A 26,879-nucleotide genomic window follows, 5' to 3' on the forward strand; every position below is an offset into this window, starting at 1 on the left:
TGACAATTTGGAACGGCGCATCAAGCGCATTCAGGTTGGTGTATTTCCAATCTGCACAATCTCGAACAGCCTACTGTCACGCACAGATTTACAGAGTAGCGGCAAATAAATTTGAACAAAGCGGAATCAGGAAACGAATGCCCACTCACCATTGCTATTCAATGCAGATCCCGCCTTCATTCCGCACTGATTAACCTTTTTTGCTTTATGCATGAATCTGGGACGGTGATAGGCTACTTTGTTTTATAGAGGAGCTGGTACGCAATTACCCAAACATTTGAAATGCCGGTATGGCGCTCTGGATAGCTCCGGCACAATTCAAGCGCTGCATAAACAGTGTATTCGGAAGGTATTCAGACCCTTTGACTTTTTCCACATGTTGTTACATTACAGCCGTATTCTAAAATTGATTACATTGTTGTTTACCCTCATCACTCTACACACAATACCCCATCATTACAAATATATATATATTTATTTTTTTATAAAATAAAAACGGAAATATCACAGTTATATAAGTACTCAGACCCTTTACTCAGTACTTTGCTGAAGCACCTTTGACAATGATTACAGCCTTTTTTGGCTATGATGCTACAAGCTTGACACACGTGTAATTGGGGAGTTTCTCCCATTCCTCTCTGCAGATACGCTCAAGCTCTGTCAGGTTGGATGGGGAGCATCACTGCACAGCTATTTTCAGGTCTCTTCAGAGATGTTTGATCGGGTTCAAGTCCGGGCTCTGGCTGCACCACTCAAGGACATTCAGATACTTGTCCCAAAGCCACTCCTGCGTTGTCTTGGCTGTGTGCTTAGGGTTATTGTCTGGTTGGAAGGTGAACCTTTTCCCTAGTCTGGAGCAGGTTTTCATCAAGGATTTCTCTGTACTTTTCTCTGTTCATCTTTCCCTCGATCCTGACTAGTCTCCCAGTCCCTGCCTCTGAAAAACATCCCCACAGCATGATGCTGCCACCACCACCATGCTTCATCGAAGGGATGGCACCAGGTTTTCTCCAGACGTGACGTTTGGCATTCAGGCCAAAGACTTCAATCTTGGTTTCATCAGACCAGAGAATCATGTTTCTCATCGTCTGAGAGTCCTTTAAGTGCCTTTTGGCAAATTCCAATCGTGCTGTCATGTGCCTTTTACTAAGGAGTGGCTTCCGTCTGGCCACTCTACCATAAAGGCCTGATTGCTGGAGTGCTGCAGACATGGTGGTACTTCTGGAAGTTTCTCCCATCTCCACAGAGGAACTCTGGAGCTCTGTCAGTGACCATGGGGTTCTTGGTCACCTCCCAGACCAAGGCCCTTCTCCCCCGATTGCTCAGTTTGGTTGGGCGGCCAGCTCTAGGAAGAGTCTTGGTGGTTCCAAACTTCTTCCATTTAAGAATGACAGAGGCCACTGTACTTGTGGGGACCTTTAATACTGCAAACATTTCTATGTACCCTTTCCCAGATCTGTGCCTTGAGACAATCCTGTCTCAGAGCTCTACGGACAATTCCTTTAACCTCGAGGCTTGTTTTTTGCTCTGACATGCACTGTCAACTGTGGGACCTTATGTAGACAGGTGTGTGCCTTTCCCTATCATGTCCAATCAATTGAATTTACCACAGGTGGACTCCAATCAAGTTGTGGAAACATCTCAAGGATGATCAATGGAAACAGGATGCACCTGAGCTAAATTTCGAGTCTCATAGCAAAGATTCTGAACACGAACGTAAATAATGTTATTCTGTTTTTATTTTGCATAAATTAGCAAACATTTTGAACAACCTGTTTTCGCTTTGTCGTTATGGGGTATTGTGTGTAGATTGATGAATAAAAAAAAAAATTTAATCAATTTTAGAATAAAGCTATAACGTAACAGAATGTGAAAAAAATATTTCTCTCCTCTGGTAGGCTTGCGTCGGTGGGCAACTTACAGCTGGGTTTTCCTTTGCAATGCGTAATAGTTTGCAAGCCCTGCTTCATCTGCCGAGTGTCTGAGCTGGCATAGTAGGATTCAATCTTAGTCTTAGTCCTGGTATTGACGTTTCGCCTGTTTGTTGGCTCATCAGAGGTCGTAGTGGGATTTATTATAAACATTCATATTAGTGTCCCGCTTCTTGAAACAGCAGCTCTAGACTTCAGCTCAGTGAGGGTGTTGCCTGTAATCCATGGCCTTTTGTTGGGGTATGTACGTACGGTCACTTTGGTGACGATCCCAGAATTTTTTTGAGTCTGTGCTAGCAAAACCATCCAACCATTTAGCATCTGCTTAATCAGACTATTTCCGTATTGAGTGTTCCACTGGTACTTCCTGTTTTGGGTTTTTGCTTGTAGAAAGCAGGAAGCAGGAGGATAAAGTTATGGTCTGATTTGTCAACAGGAGGGCGAGGGAGGGCCTTGTATGTGTTTCTGTGGGTGGAGTAAAGGTGATCTAAAATGTTGTTGCCTTTAGTTGCACAGGTCACATGCTGGTAAAATAAAGGTAAAACAGATCTCAATTTTCCTGCATTAAAATCATCGGCCACGAGAAATGCTGCATCTGAATGTGCATTTTCTTGTTTGGTTATATCTCGTTGAGTGCGGTCTTAGAGCCAGCATCGGTTTGTGGTGGTAAATAGACAGAAAACGATCTTGTCAAATAGTATGGTCTGCAGCTTATCATGACTGGTATTTCAACTCAGTCAAGCAAAAACTTGAGACTTCGTTAACAATGAAGATTGCGCACCAGCTGCTGTTAACAAAGAGACACACTCATTCTCCCTTCGTCTTACCCAAGGCTGCCGTCTGGTGTTGACAATGCGTAGAAAAACCAGCGAGATGTATATTCATGTTCTCGAATATCACAGTTTTTCAGGTTTGTTGATAGGATAGTCTTGAACAGAGCTCATCCAGTTTGTTCTCCAGTGACTGCACGTTCACCAACAGAACAGAATCCAATGGCGGTCTGTTTGTCGACGTAGTCTCGTCAGGATGCCGCCTCGCCTGCCTCTTTTTCACTGCCTCTTCCTCTTTAGAGTCACAGGGAATAGAGTCTGGTCCGTATTAAGCAGAATCTCCAGAGCTGCCAACTTGTTGAGGTAGACATGTTCATCCAAATCGAGGTTCATGATCATTGTTCTGATGTCCAGAAGCTGTTTTCGGGCATAGGAAATGATGGTGGATGCATTATGTACACATTTTTATTAGATCAGCTTTAAAACCCCACAAAAAATAGCAAAATTGTTCAGGAGCTTTTAAGACGGCTGCTATACACTGCAGCTCCATCTTCATCTTCAAACCTCTTGATTCACTGTGAGCACTGACAGGACTGGGCAACAGTCTGAGAAATGTGTTGAGTAGCACTAAACTGCTCTCAGGACCCAACTCTGAGCCAAAGAGTCAGATGTAATGTGCTGCAGGAAGGAGGGCTGCCAAAGACTATAATATGAGCTCTGATTATCTGACATCAAATGACATGGCCATTTTTAAAACTGCTGTTTAAGTTCTTACCTGGCAAGCTTCTTGATAAATAAGTATAAGTACTTTTTATGTGGTTTCATGCTTTTTCTGTTGTTTGTTCTAGCCTGTATCGTGGCATTCACCATGAAGTTTAGGAACGGAGTACATTTATGGTTTTGTTTGTGTGTTTGTTTGACTATGCACATATATATATATATATCTGTTAGTGTGGGTGTGTTTACTCTAATTTGCTGTATCACGGATGTGTGGTGATCTGAGTTGGAGCGGCGCAGAGTGAGAAGTCTTAGCCTGGATTACAGGGCTCAGAGATAGGGCTGAATCCAGCCAGCTGTCTGACATGAATTGATCGGATTAGAAAGTGTGGGTTCCTTTCCCCCACGGGGAGACCAAGCAGGTTGTGTATAATTGACTTTACTCCCTGAATGTCTTGTGGGCTAGGGAGGTCTGTCTGTCTGGGAGGGGGTTATCCCTAGGAGCCTGGCGGAGGCTTAGGAACAGATCGATATCACCAGTGTTGAGTTGCAGCAGGGAACCTACCTAAATAACAGTAGGGGGGTCTTTCCACCTCAGAAAGCACAATAAAGGAGGATATCGACACCCAGCATCTCAGATTGTTCTGAAATTGTTTCTGTAGTTAGAGACAGGTAAATATTAGATTTCCTGAAACATTATTTTGTTAAAATTGTTTTTTTTATCTCAGAGAAATTGATTGCACCCAAATTGGTCATTTTAATTTATAGGATTCAGATAATATTCAATGAATATAGTGCCCAACAAACTTTTTCCTACCAATGAGTAAGACTTGGGGAATCCAAAACATATTCAAAAGCCACCCACGTACCTCTCATATCCCATGCCAATCCCACCCCAACAACCAGTGAACAGTATTAGTTCTCTATGTTTGAGAAGTAGTATGAAGCTGTGGCTTGGAGTATTGCTTCTTCATTCTTTGTCATGTATTCCCTGTTAATATGGTGATGTTTTTTTCCCCTGTTCAGATAAATTTGTCATTGATGTTGCTTTCATTATTTACCATAAAGTAGTGTGAAAGTACCAGGTTTTGACTACTAGATAACACTGTTGCTGATATACCACAACACTTTTTAAAATCCATTTTGCTGGTCTCTTGTGTTTTTATTAAATAGATCAACATTTTCTTTGCAACTTTGTGTAGAAAACCAATAGAACTGTCTTATTATGAAAATAAATTGTGTGGCCATCCTCACAATTCAAGCCTGTCCTTCATGAAAGCATTTCAAAAAGCTTATTTCTGGCCTCCTGAGTGGCGCAGCGGTCTAAGGCACTTGTGGGGGGCTAAACGACTTCAGGGATAAGCGAGCGGGTGTCAAGGTGTTATGAAGTGAAGCTTGGCGGGTCATGTTTTGGAAGAAGCATGACTCAACCTTTGCCTCTCCTGAGCCCATTGGGGAGTTGGAGCGATGAGACAAGATCGAAATTGGGGAGAAAAGGGGGTACAATTACAAAAACATTTAAGAGAAAATAAGCTTATTTCTCTGTTTACATCCTTGTTAGTGAGCATTTCTCCTTTGCCAAGATAGTCCATCCACCTGACAGGTGTGGAATATCAAGAAAATTAAACAGCATGATCATTACACAAGTACACCTTGTGCTGGGGATAATAAAAGGCCACTCTTTGCAGTTTTTTTGTCACACAAAACAATGCTATATATGTTTCAGGTTTTGAGGAAGCGTGCAATTGACTTGCTGACTACATGAATGTCCACCAGAGCTGTTGGCAGAGAGTTTAATGTTAATTTCTCGACCATAAGCAGCCTCCAACGTCATTTAAGAGAATTTGGCATTGCACCCAAATTTGGCATTGCACCCAGAATTTGGTCTAACCAGCCTCACAACCGCAGACTACATGCAACCTCGCTAGCCCAGGACCTCCACATCTGACTTCTTCACCTGCGGGATCGTCTGAGACCAGCTACCCAGACAGCTGATGAAACTGTGAGTTTGCACAACCAAAGAATTTCTTCTCAAACTGTCAAAAACTGTCTCAGGGAAGCTCATCTGCGTGCTTGTCGTCCTCACCAGGGTCTTGACCTGACTGCAGTTTGGTGTGGTAACCGGAATCAGTGGGCAAATGCTCACCTTCGATGGCCACTGATACGCTGGAGAAGTGTGCTCTTCATGGATGAATCCTGGTTTCAACTGTATTGGGCAGATGACAGACAGTGTGCATGGAGACATGTGGACAAGCAGTTTGCTGATGTCAAAATTGTGAACGGAGTGCCCCATGATGATAATGGGGTTATGGTATTGGCAGGAATAAGCTACGAACAATGAACATAATTGCATTTTATCAATGGCATTTGAATGCACAGAGATACTGTGGCGAGATCCTGAGGCCCATTGTTGTGCCATTCATCTGCCACCATCACCTCATGTTTCAGCACGATAAGACACGTCCCCATCTCGCAAGGATCTGTACACAATTCCTGGAAACTGAAAATGTCCCTCATACTCACCAGACATGCCACCCATTGAGCACATTTGGGATGCCTTGTATGACAGCCTGTTCCAATTCCCGCCAACATCCAGCAACTTCCACAGCTGGACAACATTCTACAAGCCACAATCAATAGCCTGATCAACTCTATGCGAAGGAAATGTGTCACACTGCATGATGTAAATGGTGGTCACACCAGATACTGACTGGTTTTCTGATCCATGCCCCAACTCTTTTCTTTTACGTTTCTGTGTCCAACAGATGCGTATCTGTATTCCCAATTGTGTGAAATCTGTAGATTAGGGCCTAATGAATTCATTTCAATTGACTGATTTCCTTATATGAACTGTAACTCAAAATCTTTAAATTGTTGCGTTTATATTTTTGTTCAGTGTAATATCTAATCATATCAAGACAATTTAATAATCAAGAGGTTCCCATGTGATAAGGTGAGAAAAGGCAGGGTGTGGATGTAGAAAGTCCACTTGATTAGTGAAGTGTGCTTGTTATACACACTGTGGAGTGTTATTGTGATGTATCCTTCACCCCATACTGTTGATTACAGTCATCTAACCAGTAGGCTACGGTAGGTTTGCCATGCCCAGTGATACAGTAGTGTTATAGTATGTATCCACTTATCTTCAGTAGCACTACTGACTAAGGAAAGAAGCTTGGAAGTGTTCTTTTGTCTTTTTAAATAATATGTAGCAAAATATTCACAAAGCCATTATATAAATATGAACTATACAGTGTCGGCTAACACATCAATCAAATATGTTATTTCCAACTTCATTTTCCTAATGTCTTGTAAATAGCTGCACTGGTGAGAGATGTTTTTTTTAGATGTACTTAAAACAGAACATTCATTTATTTTTAGGTTAGTTCTGCATGCTATCCCTTTGTTTTTCTCTTTCTTAAACATCAACTTAAAGTTATCCATGGAAAGATTCGGACTATAGTATATTTCAGTGAAGTAATGAGTGTTCTTCATTTCCAATAAGCTGTCATTAATTCTGTCTCTCGGTAAAATATAGTGATTCTCCACATAGGCCTTATAGGCACGAGTAAAGAGTGAAGAGTGGACTCACCTCGCCTATTTTGGCACAGACTAAGGTTCACTTTAATGGATCAATTCTTTTATTATTAAAGGCGGCCTCTGTAGTGCAGACTAATACATTCTGAATTGATCCCCCTCCAAACCTTTATTGCCATTTCTCCAGCGAAAGATATGTTCACTAGAATAAAGATTTTACATAGTGACTTGCCGTTAAATAAGCCTATAAACTGAAGTATTCACATTTTCATGGAAAGAAAATAAAAGGCGAGAGAGAAAGAGCTGGAATTGCCAGCAGGCTTTTGGAATATCATTACCACATTTTGCTAAAATTCAAATCATAGCATAAGGACGGTACCTGATAATTAAAACTGTCTCGGTGCGCCAGGGCTTTGATACGTACTCAAACGTCTGTGTGTGTTTGTCTGACTCTCTGTGTGTGTGTCTGTGTGTGTGTGTGTGTGTGTGCGCGCACGGGTGTGTGTTTGTGTGTGCACACCATCCAATAGCATTCACAGTCTAGGATATATTAAATTCGAGGTTATTATTTCAGAATAGGGATGTACATTCAGTTTACCTTGTGTGTCTGTTTTGTGGATTGATTGGCTTTTGTCTCTGTGGTATGCTGAGGTATTGCCATAGACCTGATAGACTAATGAAAAGTTGTGGCTCTATGTAGTCACCTCTTTAACTCATTTTTTGGGGCCTGAGACAAGGGCCCTGTTCAGTCAAAAAAATGATAAACAGTGAATCCCGTTAATCCAATGTAAGAAATGCATTCATAATGCCAGGTATGTTTCATTGTCATCATATTATCATTGAAACAAAATGAAACTCAACAATCAGAACATGCTCTCTTGTTGCATAAAAGCAATGTTATTTCTGTGCTACCTAGGAAGTCATACTCTGGCAGTTTTAAATGAACAGGGCCCTCAGTCAGAGCTGAGAATAGTGTGGAGTCTTTGCGGTAATGGAGCCTGAAGCGTGCCAGACCATTATTGACCAAATCTGTGTGAATGAGCCCAGCAGTTGAGGACATAATGATCCAGACTCACTGGGGTCTGTGTACCCAGCCCACGGGCTAGCCACTCGATCGCTGATCAATAGCTTTTTATTAAAATTGTTTGCAAAGAAATACAAATCCATATTGTTTTCCTTGGACAGGGGCACTGTGAAATATGTTGATATATTTATATATTTTCCAGATGAATGCAGAAAATGATTGGTTGATATGCATGAGAAAACCACAGGGCAGTGGTGGGGCGATATCGGAATATCCACTTGGAATTGATTTAAAAAAAAAGATGCATTTATGATGATCTTATTTTCCCTCTCTTCAATAGGGGTTGAATTACATATCATATTACCCTCATATTAAGAAAAATGTTATAACATAAGTCATTATAATACTTCTGCCAATAATGATATGCTGAGAGAGGCTTATTGATTCAGCTTATGATGCACCTGGACTAAATGAATTGCAAATTTGCCTATTGGCAATCTCTGCCACTCACTTCGATTCAGTGTTAGTATGTTGAATTGCACCAGCCAGAAAATTATCTTAGCATTTCAGAGGCACTGGAATACTCAACAAGGAAACCTTGTCACCAAACACAATTTGTCTTCTTTCCTCTTTCTCACTATTGTGCCGTGCTGAAATCACATTTATAATCCTTCCACTGCAGCCGACTATCTGACATGTAATGGAATTTGAAGACCATCTTTATTTAGATCTGCAGTTGGGTGAGATTACCAAACAAACTGCCCACCTCTCCACTTCTCCTCTCTGGGGGAAGACGAGGAAGGAAACAGGGACGGCAAACAGACAGGTGTAAAGACAGTGTGAAAGGATACAGGGAGACTTAAAGTCCGGGTTTATGTTTTCTCTTTGCAGAAGATGTAGAGGAGCTGAATGCTGGAGAGTGAGTGAAGGAGTGAAGCTGAGCCCTGGACGGAGGGATCTGCTGGAGGAAAGGAGAGAGAGAGGTGAGTTGGGAAAGTGGTGTGGAGAGCGGGTGGGAGGGGGTAGGAAAGTGGAGAGAGAGAAAGAGAGAGAGAGCTGGAGGAAATTGGGAATTTCTACAGTGTTTGTTATCTAAAGTGGTGTATTTCTTTGAAACGGTTCCTGGTGAGGCTGGCATTGCTGCTGAAAGAGGGCATGCGGTCTCTGTAGTGCCGTAGCTTAGATGACTGAGATTTCTTTGATCACCTTGGTAACCGTCTCCTAATGTGACTGCTGCTGGTGAATTGTTGCTGATCTCAGACCAGAATTAGGCTGGTCTGACTGTGTAGTGTATTGTTTACCGGATGGGGTCATTGCTGCTTGTCAGTCCATTAACACCTAGTCTGTCCTCAAGCACAAGTAGATAAATAGACATGTGGAAATATTAGCAGGTGTTTCCACAGCAAGGTTAATACATTAATTATTTAGTTCCTGTGACTGGTATGAATGCTTCTCATTGTCTGTGAAAGCTTCTCATTGTTTGTGTTAATGGTCCCTTTTCAGTTGAACCAAAATGATATCATTTGTTGTTGTATTATCAGATTCTTGAAGAATTGAAAGTTTAACTTTTTTGTACAATTTAAATTTTTAGCAATATTTGTCACTTACTTAATATTTTTTTCTGGGCATCTAGTAATTTAATCTTGAGTGTTGAGATAAGGAGCATGTTGCATTGAGGAGAGAGTTGCAGTTGCACATGCCGGCCAAAAGAGGGCAACATGATGTCAGAATTCCTGTTCTGGGTCCTGAATGAGATTGTATGTGTCGGGTTAAACGCGTAAGTAACAATAATTTACATTTACGCTTGGAACGGCTTCCCTCGCGCTGTCAGTCTGCAGTTCAAAGCGCCTTCCACTCTCCTGGCTACAAAGCAGCACCTTGTCACATGGTAAAGACAGCGAGGCTTGGGATGAAGTTCTTCACAGTCAAGGTGCCATTATAAAAGACCTTGCCTTGGCGTGGAAGCCAAATCAAAACAAGGGGAAAATTAAATGTGCCAGTCTCTTCCTCCTGAAACCGTCTCAGCTGCCTGGCTGGGCCTCAGCCAAGGACGTCTGGATGTTAAACAAACCCTCTTATATTACTTTACTTTTATTACTATTCTAGTCTTAGTTTTAGTTATCTTTTAATGATATTTATATTTAAGATTTGTATCATTATCTTTACCATTGTTGTTAATGGAAGCTCTGTTAATGGAATATTTGAGAAATCTCCAAGTCATCTCTAAAAATTATGCATTTACAAAACACCCGACATTCAGATTAAAGCTGTCCAGTTGAAGTGATCTTTGATTCGTACAGTTGATTTTTGATTGCTATAGAATGCTTTTACAGTAGTTTTATGGGTGTACATCAACACGCCCCCATAGTTGTCCCAGTCAAGTAGTATCCCCAGTCCATTCTGCTGAAGAGACCACCATCTTCAGCTCCACTGCTACCCTCTGTACCACGAAGCCCCTTACCTTGCACTCCTGTCCTCCCTCAACCCATGTCCCTGAGTGGAGAATGATAGCCCTCTTTGGCACAGTGTTCTGCCTTTGTTCCCTGTCAGGGACAGCCTGCTGGAAATACAGTGGCAGGGTCAGTGGTAGTTCAATATCTGGCCAGCAGAGGGCAAGGTGCCCTGGCATGGGGACGTAGTTCGAGAGAGAAGGAGATATTGTACAGTAGTGGGATGGCATTTTAAAAACCACAGGGTTGTCCCGACTAGAGAAAACATCAGACTACATGTTCAGTATTATTTTCTTATTTTTCTTCATATTATTACTATTAAAGGTATAAGTGGGAAGGAGTAAGTTATAATATATCTACTCAGTAGTATTACTAATACTGTTAATAGGTAGTGCTCCTAATTACAAACTAATAGATAGATAACTGCTGTATTAGCTCAGACATAAACTAATACTGGTACCACTGGAAATGCATTACAGTACAGTAATTGTAGAACAATTCAATTAAGTTGTACATGCTGTACAATTAGACTTTCCTGTTATGGAATTTAACAGTAAATTACTTGCATATTTGTGAGACATTTGCAAGTATGCAGGGATCATTTCATTTGTCGGTCAATGCATGCTCTCCAGGATCACCAAGGTGGAACTAAAAACATTCATCTCTCTTGTCAAGCTGTGCTCAAGTGATATGTAACAATTTACTCTACTGTATTGAAAAAATAGATTGCACACAACAATAGATTGCACACAACAGATTGCACACAACAATAGATTGCACACAGGATTTCCAAGTCTATCCATTTACTGTTTTCGTCTTCAATGTCATAACATTTTTATTTACATTTTTCTGACTGTCAATAGATTTCTGACAAATTTATGTGGCAAGCTCATTTTCACCAATGTCTGTTTAGAAACAGCAATAGCAGGTGCATTTAGACACCCTGTTTCCATTCTGTAAAACAAACCCCTTGTTCTGCCGAACAACCCTCGAAACTAACACATTACAAATATATCTCCTGTTTCCCTCTTCCCCTTTTGTCTTTGGTCTTATCTGGGCTAATGTGGAATTCATATTCAGAGACGAGAGAGTTTTGCTGAAGTAGACATTCTGTGTCTTCTCAAACACCAAACGCCCAAAAAGCAGCTTGTTTTTTTGTCTAACATTTAGCTAATTGATTATCACATGCCTCAGTCTTATCAGCAAACTGTTATTTTGTAAATGAATATACAGGCACGATCTGCCTTTGTAGTACATTATTTGTGGACAAAATATGCAGACAGAGAAGAACACAAGTAGGTTTTCTGTTGCAGTGTCTAATTACGTATGCTCGCACCTATACAGAGACGGGAGTATTTATAACTGAAATGTATTCACACTCCCCCAGTGAAATCATACGCCAGGCATCTGTTTATGAAGTGGCTCTTTTACTCCCAGCATTCCGGAACGCTCTTCCACGACCCGGGAGAACGAAGGCTTAATCGCTCCTGTCTTTCTGATCCACCGAATGATCTTTATGTGATCACTTTGACTTGTTTATGTGGTTTCTGCAGGATCTCTTGTCGCCGCCGCAATCCTTTCACGAGAAATAGATTGTGAGAAAGGGATAGAGGGAGATGGATGGCAAAATGGAAGGAAAGAGAATGAAAGGTCATCATAAAATGAGGGATGAAGGGACAGAGGGAGATAATTTATCTGCTACACCTCTATATAGATTCCTTTGTAGTTGCAGTCCCGTTGCTTTCTAACAAAGCATACACACAAGACAGACAGACAGCCATAGTCAGTGACTAACACACACAGCAGCAGCAGCACCTCACTGCACCCAGATAGTCTGATGTGTCTGACCGGCCCTGGCAGAACATCCTATGCTTCATTTTAGGCATACAGACAGTGAGGGGGAAATTATACTTTAAAGAGAAGGGGAGAAAGAAGGGAAGGAGAAGAAGAGAAAAAATTTGGAAGGTGATTAGTTGTTCTGGCGGATCTTGGCAGTGGAGAAGGCTGGAACACTAATCTGCGCTTTGGTTGGAGACATTTTCGCACAGTAGGTCCCTCTTTCCGCCCCCTCTCAATTTTAAGCCCCGTGTCAAGCTCAAGCTCCTTTCCAGAGCTCGCTGCTCTCATTTCCTCTGCCTTCTGGCGAGCCCTGCTATTTATAAGAAATCATTTTTCTTCCTCTCTTTTATTTAATTCTTTCCCAGCGTGTTTTATTTTCTGCCCTGCTTAGGAAGGTGCCCAGATGAGTGGCAGGCGGCCAGAGGTTTTCTCTCCTCTTCCTCTCTTCTCCTCCTCCTCTTCCTCTCATCGCATGTCTTTTTCACATCCAGAATCCTCAGCTTAGAAGCAGTCCAACTGCTTGACACTACCTGAGGAGATGTTTAAACACACGCACACACACACTGATACACACAAACACACACACACACACACACACACAGCACAACATTTGTGTTATTTCTACCAGAAATGTGTAGACTTATTTAAACTGTTTTGGATAGCAAGTGTAGCAATGTGTGTAGACTGACCAGGTAAATCCAGGTGAAAGCTATGATTTCTTATTGATGTCACAATCCACTTCAATCTGTGTAGATGAAGGGGAGGAGACACGTTAAAGAAGGATTTTTAAGCCTTGAGACAATTGAGACATGGATTGTGTATGTGTGCCATTCATAGGGTCAATGGGCAAGACAACATTTTTAAGTGCCTTTTAACTGAGTATGGTGGTAGGTGCCAGGTGCACCGGTTTGAGTGTGTCAAGAACTACAATGCTGCTGGGTTTTTCACACTCAACAGTTTCCCATGTGTATCAACAATGTTCCACCACCCAACGGCAGGCCAGTGATTGACGAAAGGGGACGAAGGAGGCTGACACGAATTGTGCAGAGCAACAGACGGGCTACAGTTGGTCAACTGACAGTCCAGTACAACATTGGTGCCCAAAGACACATAAAGGAATGCACAACTTGTCGTACCTTGACATGAATGGGGTGTGGCAGCTGATGACCTTACAGAGTTCCAATGCTGCTGCAGTGGGCCAAGGAACGAAAACACTGGACACTGAAGAATTGGAAAAACATTGCCTGGTCAGATGAATCCCGGTTCCTGCTGTTTCACGCTGATGGGACGACTAGAGTATGGAGAAAACCAAATTAGTATATACATCCATCATGCTGCGTGTCAACATTGCAGGCTGGTGGTGATGGTGCGAGGCGTGTTTTTCATGGCACACATTGGGCCCCTTGATTAAAGTGGTGGAACGTTTGAATGCCACAGGATATTTGAACATCATTGCCAATCAGGTGCATCCCTTCATGGCAGCAGTGTCTGTCAATCTGCGAATTGATTTTTTTTCAGCATAAGGCCAGGATTGTCCAGGAATGGTTCCACAAACATGACAGTGAATTCAGCTTACTGCAGTGTCCTGCCCAGTCACCAGATCACAGTCCAATTGAGCATTTGTGGGATGAGATGGAACGTGCAATTCGGAGTAGAGATCCACTGCCTGCCAACTTGACACAACTGTGGGAAGCATTGGAGTCAACATGTGCCAGCATCACTGTGGAAGTCTTTTGACACCTCGTAGAGTCCATGCCCCAAACGAATTGAGGCTGTTCTGATGGCAAAAGGGGATGCAACTCAATTAGAAAGATGTTCCTAATGTTTTGTACACTCAGTGTATAGATTTAGATCTCAATAATGTATGAACAGCAAATTAAATAAAGTAAATTTAGTGTAGTGATGAGTATTTGAATTACATGAAATACAATAACTGGTGAAACACTGTACTCACAGTTGAAAAAAAGAGGTTCAAGTTACATGATTTTGATTGAGTTTGCAATATTTCTCTCTCGATCCCTCTTTCTTTTTATTTGCCTTCGTCTTCCCTCCTCAACAGTCAGTAAAATTAATTTCCCTGACCTTAGCTTCGCCCGAGCAGCAGGGTTCAAATTTCCAGCGTTCTTTACACTGCCGTTTTATTTCACTATAAAATATGTTCAACAGGATAATGAGAGCTTGGGGGAATCCGCTTATAGATTTTTATTTCGTGGCCGGAAAAAAATACAAAATAATTAAAGTTGAGTAAACAGGCACCTGGTCAGAGGTGGACTGAACCGGGGGGGGGGGGGGGGGGGGGGGATGAACTTTAAGACAAGTTGGGGTCTTAGTTTTCTCGTCTCTAACGTGAGGGAACTCACTCAAGCTGATGACCCAGAGAGTTGAGAGTGGCACAGACATGAACAGAGAATAGGAGCTGGAAGGGGGATAATATTTCCTATAGGGGAATGATAAGGGAACATCCACATGGTAACAGCACCAGGTGTTTGTGTCCTATACCTAAACAGACATGTAAGGATGCTAATTGTTCCACTTAGGGCCCCAAGCTGTGTGCATGTACCTGGAAATAACATTTAGAGGCATCAACCCACCACCCGAACACAACAGCTGCCACTTAGAGGTGTCAAGCTTTTTTAACTTCTCTGTCTATCTGATGAATGCTATTAGGGTACAACCATTCATTCAGATATGGGCAGTAGCTACACGGCCAACATTGTCCAAAGGCCTTAACCATAATGATCCATTAGACTCTGTCAGAATGTCAGTTCTGATACTGTAATGTACTGTGAATTGGTGTCTGATACTATGTGATGGATGCCCAACTTAGTTAATTCTCCAGAACTGCAAACTGTCCCTTTCTTCCGAAACTTTGCAAAAGCTTAGTCTTTCTTAATCCCCTCACCTTTGTCCAGTTGGTAATGGTGCAGATTGAATAATGTCCTCTGCTTCCCCTAAAAGTAGTCATCTGATCCATGTTTCTCAGGACGCGGTCTCTTAAAGCCCCTGCCACCGGTGTCCTTGCCAGCCTCCATCAATCGCCCGGCGATGGGCGGAACAGAGGAAGAGAGGGGAGATAGATGAAGTGAAAACTTTTAGAGGTATGCAGAGTGTCGGCAGCCGGCCGGGGCGATGGGGAAGAGTTGCCCGGCCTTCTGTAATGGGAGCGAGAGAGAGTGCGAAGGGAGAGCGGGCGCTGATAGATATTGATAGAGATTTTAATGAATGTTCAGGAGAGATGGCACCTAAAGCGCTCTTCTGGTAATGCAGTGTGACAGTGTATTTGTACTAATAACCCCTAAAAGTGGTGATAAAATACTGTGGGCTCCTACTGGAGCTGTGATGGATGTGGTGTGAGTAATTAAACTCCATTAGGATGGGACTTCACTTACCCAGGGATGTGTGTGTGTGTGTGTGTGTGTGTGTGTGTGTGTGTGTGTGTGTGTGTGTGTGTGTGTGTGTGTGTGTGTGTGTGTGTGTGTGTGTGTGTGTGTGTGTGTGTGTGTGTGTGTGTGTGTGTGCGCGTGTGCACCAGGGCAGTGCCGGACAGTCAGGCGGCTGGGAGGTAGAAGAATGCAGGAAAGCAGCATTATCCCCAGCCAGTCCATCCTAGGGAAAAGGGCACGTGTGTGTGTGTGTGTCTGAGTCTGTGTGTGAAGGACTCATGAGTGCAAGAGTCTCTATGATCTCCCATGTTTCATTGCTGATCCCAAAAGAGTGTGTTTACGTGTGTGTGTTAGTGTTTGTACAGTTTACATGACAGGTTGCAGCCGAGGCAACGTCACACATACTGTAAGGGTTTTTGTGTTGACAGGAAAGCATACTTCAGTCTGTTTTCACCGAGTGCTCAATGTCCCCCTGCAGGACCACTGTGGTGTTTAAATGCCAGGAGAGAAGCCCTAGGCTATACTACCTACCTACCGCACTCACTGGGAATACACTGGCCCCACACTACACCGCCATGTTCTACTACTCTCTCCTCTTCACCCTCTCTCTCACACACACACACCTTCTCAGGCGCTGGTCCCAGCAGCAGTGCATCCCCCTCCCCTGCTGTTTTAGTGAGCGTAGATTCCAGAAGACAGGCATCATGGTTGGCACCCAGGCCTGGGATCTGCCCTCTCTGAAAATGGCTGCGGTAATGACCCTCCTGGGAGCGCCCTGTTGGGCGGCTGAGCGGATATGTCCAGGTGCTGCAACATAAGCATTTCATTAAATATTGAAGCCACCGTTTACAAGCTACTAGCAGTTCTAGTGGCAGAAAAAATACTTTTTGGCATCGGTCCAAAAGCGACTATGTATGTGAAATTTTTTCTGCTCTCTTTTTCCACACTCTCTCTCTCTCTCTCTCTCTCTCTCTCTCTCTCTCTCTCTAATCACACTCTGCTTTTACTTGACCTTTCTTCTTCTAATTAGTTGCCTTGTTGAAAAGCATTGTGGGTAATATATCTTGGGCGATGCAGTTCTCATCTCCCTGTGTGTGCTGCCGATGGTGATGGCTCGCAAATGCTGATTATTTATTCAGGGAAGCCATTTTCCTCTGATCCCAAAATACACAAACCATAAAGCACTGGCCCGCTATGACCCCACTACTCAAAACAGGGGAAAAGGAGAGAGTTCTGTGTGGTTTGGGACACATTGACATTGCGAATGTGCTTGTACACATCCACAAGGACAGACTTATGTGCTCTCTATTCCTGTTATGAAATGTACTGTTCTGGTGCATACACATGAGTCTATGCATTTAATTGGTGGCGTTGCTTTTATTAATGCAATGTAAGAATAATTGTATTAAAACAATAAATGTTAATCTAAAGTAAATTTAGTTTTACTCTACTTAGAGTGAGTAATGAGGGAGGCTGGACAAATAAGGGAAAGGGGGATACCTAGTCAGTTGTACAACTGAATGCCTTCGACTGAAATGTGTCTTCTGCATGTAACCCAACCCCTCTGAATCAGAGAGGTGCAGGGAGCGGCCTTAATCGACATCCACGGCGCCCGGGGAACAGTGGGTTAACTACCTTGCTCAGGGGATTCGATCCAGCAACCTGTCGGTTACTGGCCCAACGCTCTAACCACTAGGCTACCTGCTAGTCACAGATGTCAGATCTTAATATGCCCCATTTCATCGCAGGAGGAAAATAGTCATGCAGCAGGAGGATTTGAATGAATATTGAATATTTAAAATGGCTGTCAAGAGGCAGCTGGAAGCGATGTTTGTTTGTAGGCTATACAATGCAGTACCGTACCTAGGGGGCTATAGTTTGGGGAAGGCTCTGCCAACCAACCATCAAGTATCATCAAGTATTCTTACAGCTTGCTAGAGCATTGTAAACTGCCATAGTGCAGTGATCTGGGCAGCACACTTTGGCTCTGAGCATCAAGAGTTTGCACCCCGTGCTGGGCAATCGCTTTGTATGAATTGAAACGAACGTTGGTGTAGCCTACTGTTATTATTTAACCAATCCAAAGGCTGCTGCCTACCTACCTCCAAAGGCACCTACCTTAGAAGTAGAACTCTTCCAGTTAGGTTACATCCATTTGGGACAGGATTCGAAGGCAGCATCACGTGATAACACATAATCAAACTCTATTGATGACAAATACATATTTTGCAGGTGTTCACATGTGTAGTGAAATGCTCCTTGCTCCAACAGATCACTAATACTTAACAATACAAAATAATACACACAAATCCCAAAAATAAAAATAAAGGAATTAAGAAATCTCAGGACAAGCCAAGTCAGAATCCGGAATATAACTATATACAATACCTTTATGATGGCGTGTATAGACGGTATGGACAGGATATGAATAGAAAAGGTGTGTACAGCAGTAGTTCTATAGAAGACATATACATATGAAGTGGGTAAAACAGTATGTAAACATTATTAAAGTGACCAGTGCTCAATGACTTTGTACATAGGGCAGCAGTCTTTAAGGTGCAGGGTACCGGGTGATGCCGGCTAGTGACAGCAGAACAAAACAAATAAGATCTTCCAAGCCTGTGATTACCACAGACCTTATTTTTAGTAATTATTCCAAAACCCTATTCTCTCCACATTAATTTTTCCAATAAGGATGGCTGCATGAACCAGAGGTAACTTATATCCGGGTTTTAGGACTACAAGCTGGTGAGCTCTATTTTGGTCGATTACCAGCAAAATAATTATTGCATCGCCGTTTATCCAAAAACCCTACAAAAACGCCATTCATTTTCCACATAGGCTTTGTCCGACGAACCATGGTGGAGTTAGTGCCTACAAAAAGAAACCATTACTATTGCGCTCTATAGTTAGCTATGCTTGCCTGTTCAGCAGATTGTCTGCCTGTATACAGCACTGATTACTACCACCAGAACAACTGAATGAATACCCAGCGTGGCCAGTCAAGTAAACAGTGTCTCATTTGCATGACTTATTGGTGGACTATGGGCCATCAAGTCACAGTGACGTTAGCATGACACATTACACTGGTTATAGCACAACGCTACAGCCTATGTACAGCCTAGGGCATACGGAAAGTATTCAGACCCCTTGACCTTTTCCACATTTTGTTATGTTACAGCCTTATTCTTAAATAGACCAAGTAAAATAAATTCCTCATCAATCTACACACGATAACCCGTAATGACAACAGCTAAAACAGAAATACATTATTTACATAAGTATTCAGACCCTTTGCTATGAGACCCGAAATCGAGCTCAGGTGCATCCTGTTTCCATTGATCATCATTGAGACGTTTCTACAACTTGATTGGAGTCCACCTGTAGTAAATTCAATTGATTGGACATGATAGGGAAAGGCACACACCTGTCTATATAAGGTCCCACAGTTGACAGTGCAAGTCAGAGGAGAAACCAAGCGATGAAGTCGAAGAAATTGTCTGTAGAGCTCCAAGACAGGATTAAGTCAAGGCACAGATCTGGGGAAGGGTACCAAAAAATGTCTGCAGCATTGAAGGTCCCCAAAAACACAGTGTTCTCCATCATTCATAAATGGAAGAAGTTTGTAACCAACAAAACTCTTCCTAGAGCTGGTTGCCTGGCCAAACTGAGCAATCGGGTGAGAAGGGCCTTGCCACTGACAGAACTCCAGAGTTCCTTGCTCTGACATGCACTGTTAACTGTGGTGGAGTTCAATCAAGTTGTAGAAACATCTCAAGGATGATCAATGGAAACAGGATGCGCCTGAGCTCAATTTCGAGTATCATAGCAAAGGGTCTGAATACTTATTTAAGTAAGGTATTTCTGTTTTTTATTTTTAATACATTTGCTAAAATGTCTAAAAGCCTGTTTTTGCTTTGTCATTATGTGGTATTTTGTTTGTATTTAATCCATTTTAGAATAAAGCTGCAAGATAACAAAATGTGGAAAAGGTCAAGGGGTCTGAATTCTTTCCGAATGCACTGTACCAGTTTTTCATGAAAATTAAAAACCACAACTCCATTCCACTACTTTGTCCCTAACTGATCCTACTATTTCGTTTAACACATCTTGTACCTCTTCAGCAGTAAAACCTTGTACACCCAAGTAATTCTCTGCAGCTGCCACCACAACATTTATTTTCTGTGATTTACGTTCCATTTCTGCGGTACAGTTGATGACCATGGCAATGAATGCTAAGAAGCCAACCTTACTGAAGTACAAATTCATATCACACTGTTTTGGCCTGGGCCTACTACTCACCCTTGACTCGACCCATCATCCTCTACTCTCTCCACTGCCTCAGCGTACGAAACCTTCTGTTCTACTCTGACACTGGCAACCTCAACCTGTCTTTACACATGCCTTTGTCTCATGCCCTTCTGCACACATCTCACATCTCGGTATCTCCCTACTACACACTGCTGCAACATGAACATAAGCTTGGCATCTGAAACACCTTGGTGAGTTTGGCACAAATCTCTCACTGGATAACTGACATATCCTAACATGACTTTATCAGGTGAAGACTCTTTTTAAAAAGCGCCCTGCTCTGGAGAGCAAAGCAAGTCACATGGCTCGGACTCGGGGGTCTTCACCACACATGCCACCACAGGTAATTCATCCTCACTCTCTTCAGGTTCAATTTCTGAGCCATCAGAGACAGCAGAATACGGTTTGTACTTGGCGACATTCTTCCTCAACTCATCTTCCCAATGCACTCAGCTCTTCTCCTCATCACTGTCCATAACCACATCTATCTGTTCACCACACTCTTGCCATACCTTCATCTGCTGTATTGCTTGCAGAGCACACACTGGCGGCGTTTATCCAGAAGCCAACTTCCTGCCTACAAATTCTTCATCAAAAGGCGGCATCCTTGTTATCGCCAGCTGATGTTTCATTGAACCATCGATATGAATTAACCCGCATAGTTGATCTGAATTGCAACCATTAATAGTCACCTCATTACCACTCCCTAAAAAGATGATGTTGGTGTCCTGCTTGCAATCAAAGTCTTTCAAGATATGTTCACCCGCTGGTTGGCATTGTCATCTCAAAAATGTAGTCCTTTTTGAACAGACTAATGGTGATTTTTCACTCACGAGGCTCATGAGTGAAGAGCGACATCTGTAGTAAACATTTTCATTATTTTAAAAACAGCATATTTGACCTAGACAGTAGGTAGACTTACCATAATGAGAATATATTTGCCTGTGTGTGTGTGTTTGTGTGAGAACAGCTGGTTGTGACTCAGGCCCTTGGCTGATGACTGCTCTTGGGACTCTGTGTTGACGTGTGCCTTCAGGTGCACATTGCTCTCCAATTCATGCATAACAGAGTTACCCCTCAAACACACACACGGCCAAGGAGAACAGACAAGAGTGTATGTGTGTGTGCATTTGCACGTCTGTGTGTTTGCCTCTGTGTGTGTCAATCACTGCAAGGACTTTGTGTGCTTATTGTCAGTGTTTCAAAGCCTTCAGTCATTTCACTGCAGTAGTTTACCATTGTCCAGACGTTATAAGACTGGTGAAGTTGTGGGATGGCTTGGCGTTTTATCTCCATGGGCAATTGCCAACCGTCCGCTAGAGGCAACCCGAGTGCCTGTTATCATCCAGTAGGGTCCAGTAGGACAGCATTTCCCAAACTCGATACCACAAGGGGTGCACGTTTTGGTTTTTGCCCTAGCACTACACAGCTGATTCAAATAATAAAATCTTGATTATGAGTTGAATATTTAAATCGGCTGTATAGTGCTAGGGCAAAAAACAATATGCACCCCTTGTGGTCCCTTGTACTGAGTTTGGGAAACGCTGAGCTAGTGTGGTGGGAATGGGTATTGGGTATGGGCTAAAACCGCAAGCTACATCTCTAAACATCGCGGGTTCAACCTTAGTGCTAGGCACTCGTTACCTAAATTTAACCCAAATGCCTAAACTTAACCAAATTCTCGGAAATAATGCCTTAACGTTGAGGTTAGTTTTGGTTTCACTTTTGCATAGTTTGACTGACGACAACACACTCTGTAAAACACTTTAAAACGCCTTAAAAGTTGTGTTGTACAAATCCTGCCTAATTTTAGGCTAATGCTTTAGATAAATTATTTGATTTGATAAAACAAAGGTTTAGCATTATACAGTAATTTCTTGATACAAACATGTTAAGGAGAATGGTGTGTGTGTGTGTGTGTGTGTGCATGTGTCAATCACTCGAAGACGATTTTGGGAGCTTATCTTAAGTGTTTCTATCATGACACAAGACGAGACCCAGATGCAGACACAGGAGGCAGATGGTTGGAGTTTAAGATGTTTAATAATCCAAAAGGAGTAGGCAAGAGAATAGTAGTAGACAGGCAAAAGGTCCAAACCAGATCAGAGTCCAGGAGGTACAGAGTGGCAGACAGGCTAGTGGTCAAGGCAGGCAGAATGGTCAGGCAGGCGGGTACAAAGTCCAGAAACAGGCAAGGGTCAAAACTGGAAGGACTTAGAGAATAGCAAAGGCAGGCGTACGGGGAAAAAACACTGGTTGACTTGGAACATACAAGACAAACTGGCACAGAGAGACAGGAAACACAGGGATAAATACACTGGGGAAAATAAGTGACACCTGGAGGGGGTGGAGACATAACGAGGACAGGTGAAACTGATCAGGGTGTGACAGTTTCAATGGCTTCGGTCATGTCGCTGCAAATCATTGCTATTTTAAACTACTGCTTTAGATAATTCCTTGATTTGATAAAAACAAAGGTTCAGTGTTCTGTATCATTTGCTTGATACGGAATATTGAACTTTGAAAATAATGATGAGCACTTCGTTCTTACGTGGGTGGTGTTAATTTACATGAACAATTTAGAACATTCTATGAATTCATTCGTAGATATTATAGTACACATTTCCGTAAAACCCCTTAGCCATCAACTGTGAAGTGGAATGATTTAAACCACTTCCGATCATGATTGATATTGCATGATTTGTCTTAGTGATATGTATAGGCATACTTTTTGATTTTCAAATTATAGTCATTATGTTGCATCACAAATGTGACCGACTGCCTCAATTCGGTCTTATGTAGCAACATTTGAAATGTAGTTTTTACATTGTATAAAAGTATAGACTCAGCGCTGCAACATGGTATATCATACACTGCAGTTGAGGAACAATGGGAAAGTAATTCTGCTTTTAAAATGGTAAACTTGTAACCTAACTTTTGAGAAAATGACCCTTAATGTTTTGATACACCTACTGGAGAGCTCTTCTTTGTCTACACCTAATCAGCATCGTTCACTCTTAAGCCTCAGCCCCACCCATCTCTTTAAGGATTCACATGTGAGGCCATGTGCTAAACAGAGTCAGTAAGGTCCTGTAGTAAACAACCAAAGATTTCAATACTGAAAGTGATGAAAGTAGTTGCCTACAATAAGGAAACACCCCAAGTAAAAATACACTGTATCTAGTCTTTTGCTTACAGTCCTTATCTGACTTTGGCGCAGGTCATGTTGTATTTCACGTTACCGTCTCTGTTAAACATACACTATATCAAATAAAAGCGAAGTTTATTTGTCACATGCACAGGATATAGAAGGTGTAAACTGTACAGTGAAATGGTGTAAATATCAACAATAGAACATGTCCAGATAAAAATATGGTATAAATATTTTAGAATTATTAGATGATGCTTACCCAGACACAGTTGTCTAAATTGATCTGTCATATGAAAGAACTGCTATAACCATGCCCCAGACATGTACACATGCACATGAAATACTGCAGATGGCCGTAAACACCCCCAGACACACCTGGCTAACTTTTATTTTACCTTTATTTTACTAGGCAAGTCAGTTAAGAACAAATTCTTATTTTCAATGACGGCCTAGGAACAGTGGGTTAACTGCCTTGTTCAGGGGCAGAATGACAGATTTGTACCTTTGTCAGCTCGGGGATTTGAGCTTACAACCTTTCAGTTACTAGTCCAACGCTCTAACCACTAGCCTACGCTACCGCCCCAACTTGATGGGTAATGTAATTATCTGGTGACGTGTATAGTTTTGTTTAGACATGTAGCTAGCTAGCTAGCTAAACAATGAACCATAATCCCAATCCATAGCTTCAGTACAAACGGAATGTCATAGCTAGCCTCCATACAATTAACTACTGTAGTATGAATCTGCAGATAGCTAAAGCTAACCAAATAGGTTCAATGTTAGCTAGCTAGCTGACATTAGGCTACAACTAGCAATGCAAATGGCTTTCTGAGAAACAAATAATATTACTACACAGATCATACATGTAACGTTAGCTAGCGAGCCAGCATGCTAATGTTCGCTAATTAATGAACAGTACGCTATAACTTGCAATGAAAATGACTTTCTGACAAAATTAGAAACTTATATTATCTGAAAACGTCAGGGTGTCTTTTCCATTTTGTTTGTATCTAGCTAACGTAAACTCACTCGCTTTTGTACATCGCGCTGGTCCGTACAATTGACCGTATTTTAGCGGCCAAAAAACGTAATACTTCCAGATCAACTGTAATAACGATACCAATGTAAAGCACATCTTCTCCCCTTTCCAACTAAATCAATGATGAGACCTTCATTATGCCCATCTCTGCATGATTCAAGAAGGCAATGAGCTCCATCGGGTCTTTTAAAAAATGATGGGTGGGGAAGCTAAACCTATTGCGTGATCGAGAGAAGGAGAAATGTTGCATGGGGAAACTGCTTTTTTCCCTCGATCTGTCCAACTTATCAGCTTATCGCCTCTCAAATGTAAATAAAACACTATAAAGAGTTTATATAATGTGTCATTACATACCTATTTGAAGGTTTGTGTTGAATTTGAAATGGTTTTTTTGGGCGGTGCTAAAGTGATCTTCAGAAGTAAACAGCGGGTTTTGAGAGTCATGATTGCTTGCAGTGATGACGCAAAAAATGACTAGGTATCCCACCTTACCACGTCACTGTCCATTTCGTGTTTTTAAATGATGAGAGAAGTGCTACACCTGGTGGAGAGAGATTGTAAGACAGAATTAGTTGCTTTAAGTGTGCTGTACGTTATGCCATGGCACGTCACGATGTAAGGTACAGCATCGGAGGGGTCACTTTTTTCTACTTTTCTCCAATACTATAGAGCCATTGCCATGTCAATCAACACTTGAATAGAAACGTAGTTTACACCCCAGATTTTGATATCAACACATTCGCTACAATCCCATTAGTTTTCTTTGCAGCCACGTTTGAATGTCGCGGTTGTGCACATTTGTACGGAATGGGGTTAGCATACGTTACAGCTTTTTTGGCCCGTTGTGTCAAGTCACTCCTGTTCACAGTGACTGTGTGCAGAAAGTAGTCCATCACAACTTTTTCCCACTGATCTTTGTCAAAAGCGCCTGCTAAATTCATGTCAAAAATAATGTTGAGAGCAGTAGCAACCCTTTTGCAGTTCTCCATGGCTAATGTTATATCTTTAAAAAAAGCTGCGGTAGCAAGTATTATCTACACATACTGAGCGGCGCGTGTTATTGGCAGAAGTGTGCTACATGGCAGACCAATCCAAACTCATTTCTTGGCATGTCCAGCCCACTCATTATCTCAGCCAATCATGGCTAGTGGGAAGGTTCCTGACTTTTTTCGTGGCTAAACCAACTAGACTCTTAATTTAATAATTGTATTTGTATTTACAGATGGCATACAAGTTTGTTATTAAGGCACATGAAAGTTCACATGTTCCAGAAGGCATTTTTGCCAAAAAACACATTTTGATCAAATAAAAAATGATACGTTCAAATGCCTCTCCTGTTAAGAAGAGATGTTCAACATACGCTTAGCTTCTAGAAACAGGTCAAATATTTCATTGATGTGGATTAAGTTTGGGTGCAAACTCATATTAACTTGCTTTTTAGTAGTGTAGTTATGTCACATATTTGTTTTGCAGGGTCTTGTAAGTATTACTCATAACCCTAAATGATGTAGCCTACTGTATAGGCTATAGGCTATCATGTTCATTCAAGCGAGCAATAAATCCTGACTTTTGAGTGATACTAATGGTATAAACAGTGTGTTCAGTCTGTTACCATTATGCCGTCTAAAATACAAAGCATATTTTGAGGCCTCTATGTATCAAACAACAAATTGAAGCATACTTTATCCTCCAGACAAGGTAATATGCACTATTCTCCATAAAATATGCATCAATTAAGTATGATGTAAAGAGAAAGGACAATTTATTGCTCTAAGGATTTATTCAATTTGACTCTGTAATTGCTTGCAATTCACATGCTCATTATATTACAATTTAGTGCATTTAACAGCAGCTGGTCTGCAGATAATGGTAGGGCTATAGGGGGTAGGGCTGGTCCCAAACGGGTCCTCTCAAGGTGGAACTCGACAAACAATTACGTTTTTTGAGATCAATTATAAAGTTCCCTCTCAATATAAAAATATATTACAAGAAAGAAGAAGATTAAGACAAATTAGCCTATCCGGTGTAATTAAATTGGGTGTTCTGTGATAAAGACTAGTTATTTTCCCTCCAAAGATAAACATTCATCTCTAGACCAAACGGGGACCTCTGACCTCATAGTAAGTTATTCTGAATTTGTGATTCAGCTTGTATGAACAATATAACTGACATTGTATTCGTGCCAACACTAAGAAATGAAAAGTGGCTATATGCATGACACTTTTATAGTGGGGTCCAACGTTTCTGCAAAATCACTTGCGGCCATCAAAGAGTAATGCTTTGAAGGTGGCATAGCCATTCACTAGCTCCAGCCATTGCGCTTTAATGACATTTATTATGAAGTGTTTTTCGTCTATTTGGGGATTGAACACTACTACACTCTTAGAAAAAAGGTTCTTTCTAAAACCTAAAAGGTATTTGGCTGTCCCCATAGGAGTACCCTTTAAAGAACCCTTTTTGGTTCCAGGTAGAACCCTTTCCACAGAGAGTTGTAAATGGAATCCAAAAGAGTTTTACTTGGAAACAAAAAGGGTTCTACTTGGAACCAAAATGAGTACTCCTATGGGGACAGCCAAAGAACCCTTTTGGGGAAAGAAATGCTCAGAGTGTACAGGACATTTTATTTTTATTTTTATTTTGAGGTTATGTTATTTGGTCTTTCCTCACCAATAGTACTCCACTAGATGTGTGAGTTATTGTATGTATGTGTATACCCAACATCAATTA

The 26,879-nt window shown here is 41.8% G+C and overlaps 1 long non-coding RNA gene across 1 annotated transcript in view; it reads left to right on the forward strand.

Moving 5' to 3' along the window:
• LOC110528637 (uncharacterized) overlaps positions 1 to 26,879 on the forward strand; it is a 44,524-nt gene that overhangs the window by 1,929 nt on the left and 15,716 nt on the right. The window contains exon 2 of the long non-coding RNA XR_002474288.3: positions 8,871 to 8,962. This is a non-coding gene — a long non-coding RNA (uncharacterized LOC110528637). The remainder of the gene's footprint in view (positions 1 to 8,870; positions 8,963 to 26,879) is intronic.

This window comes from Oncorhynchus mykiss, chromosome 1 (assembly GCF_057628025.1).
Source record: "Oncorhynchus mykiss isolate SJ-2025 chromosome 1, ASM5762802v1, whole genome shotgun sequence".
In the NCBI taxonomy this organism is placed as follows: Eukaryota; Metazoa; Chordata; class Actinopteri; order Salmoniformes; family Salmonidae; genus Oncorhynchus; species Oncorhynchus mykiss.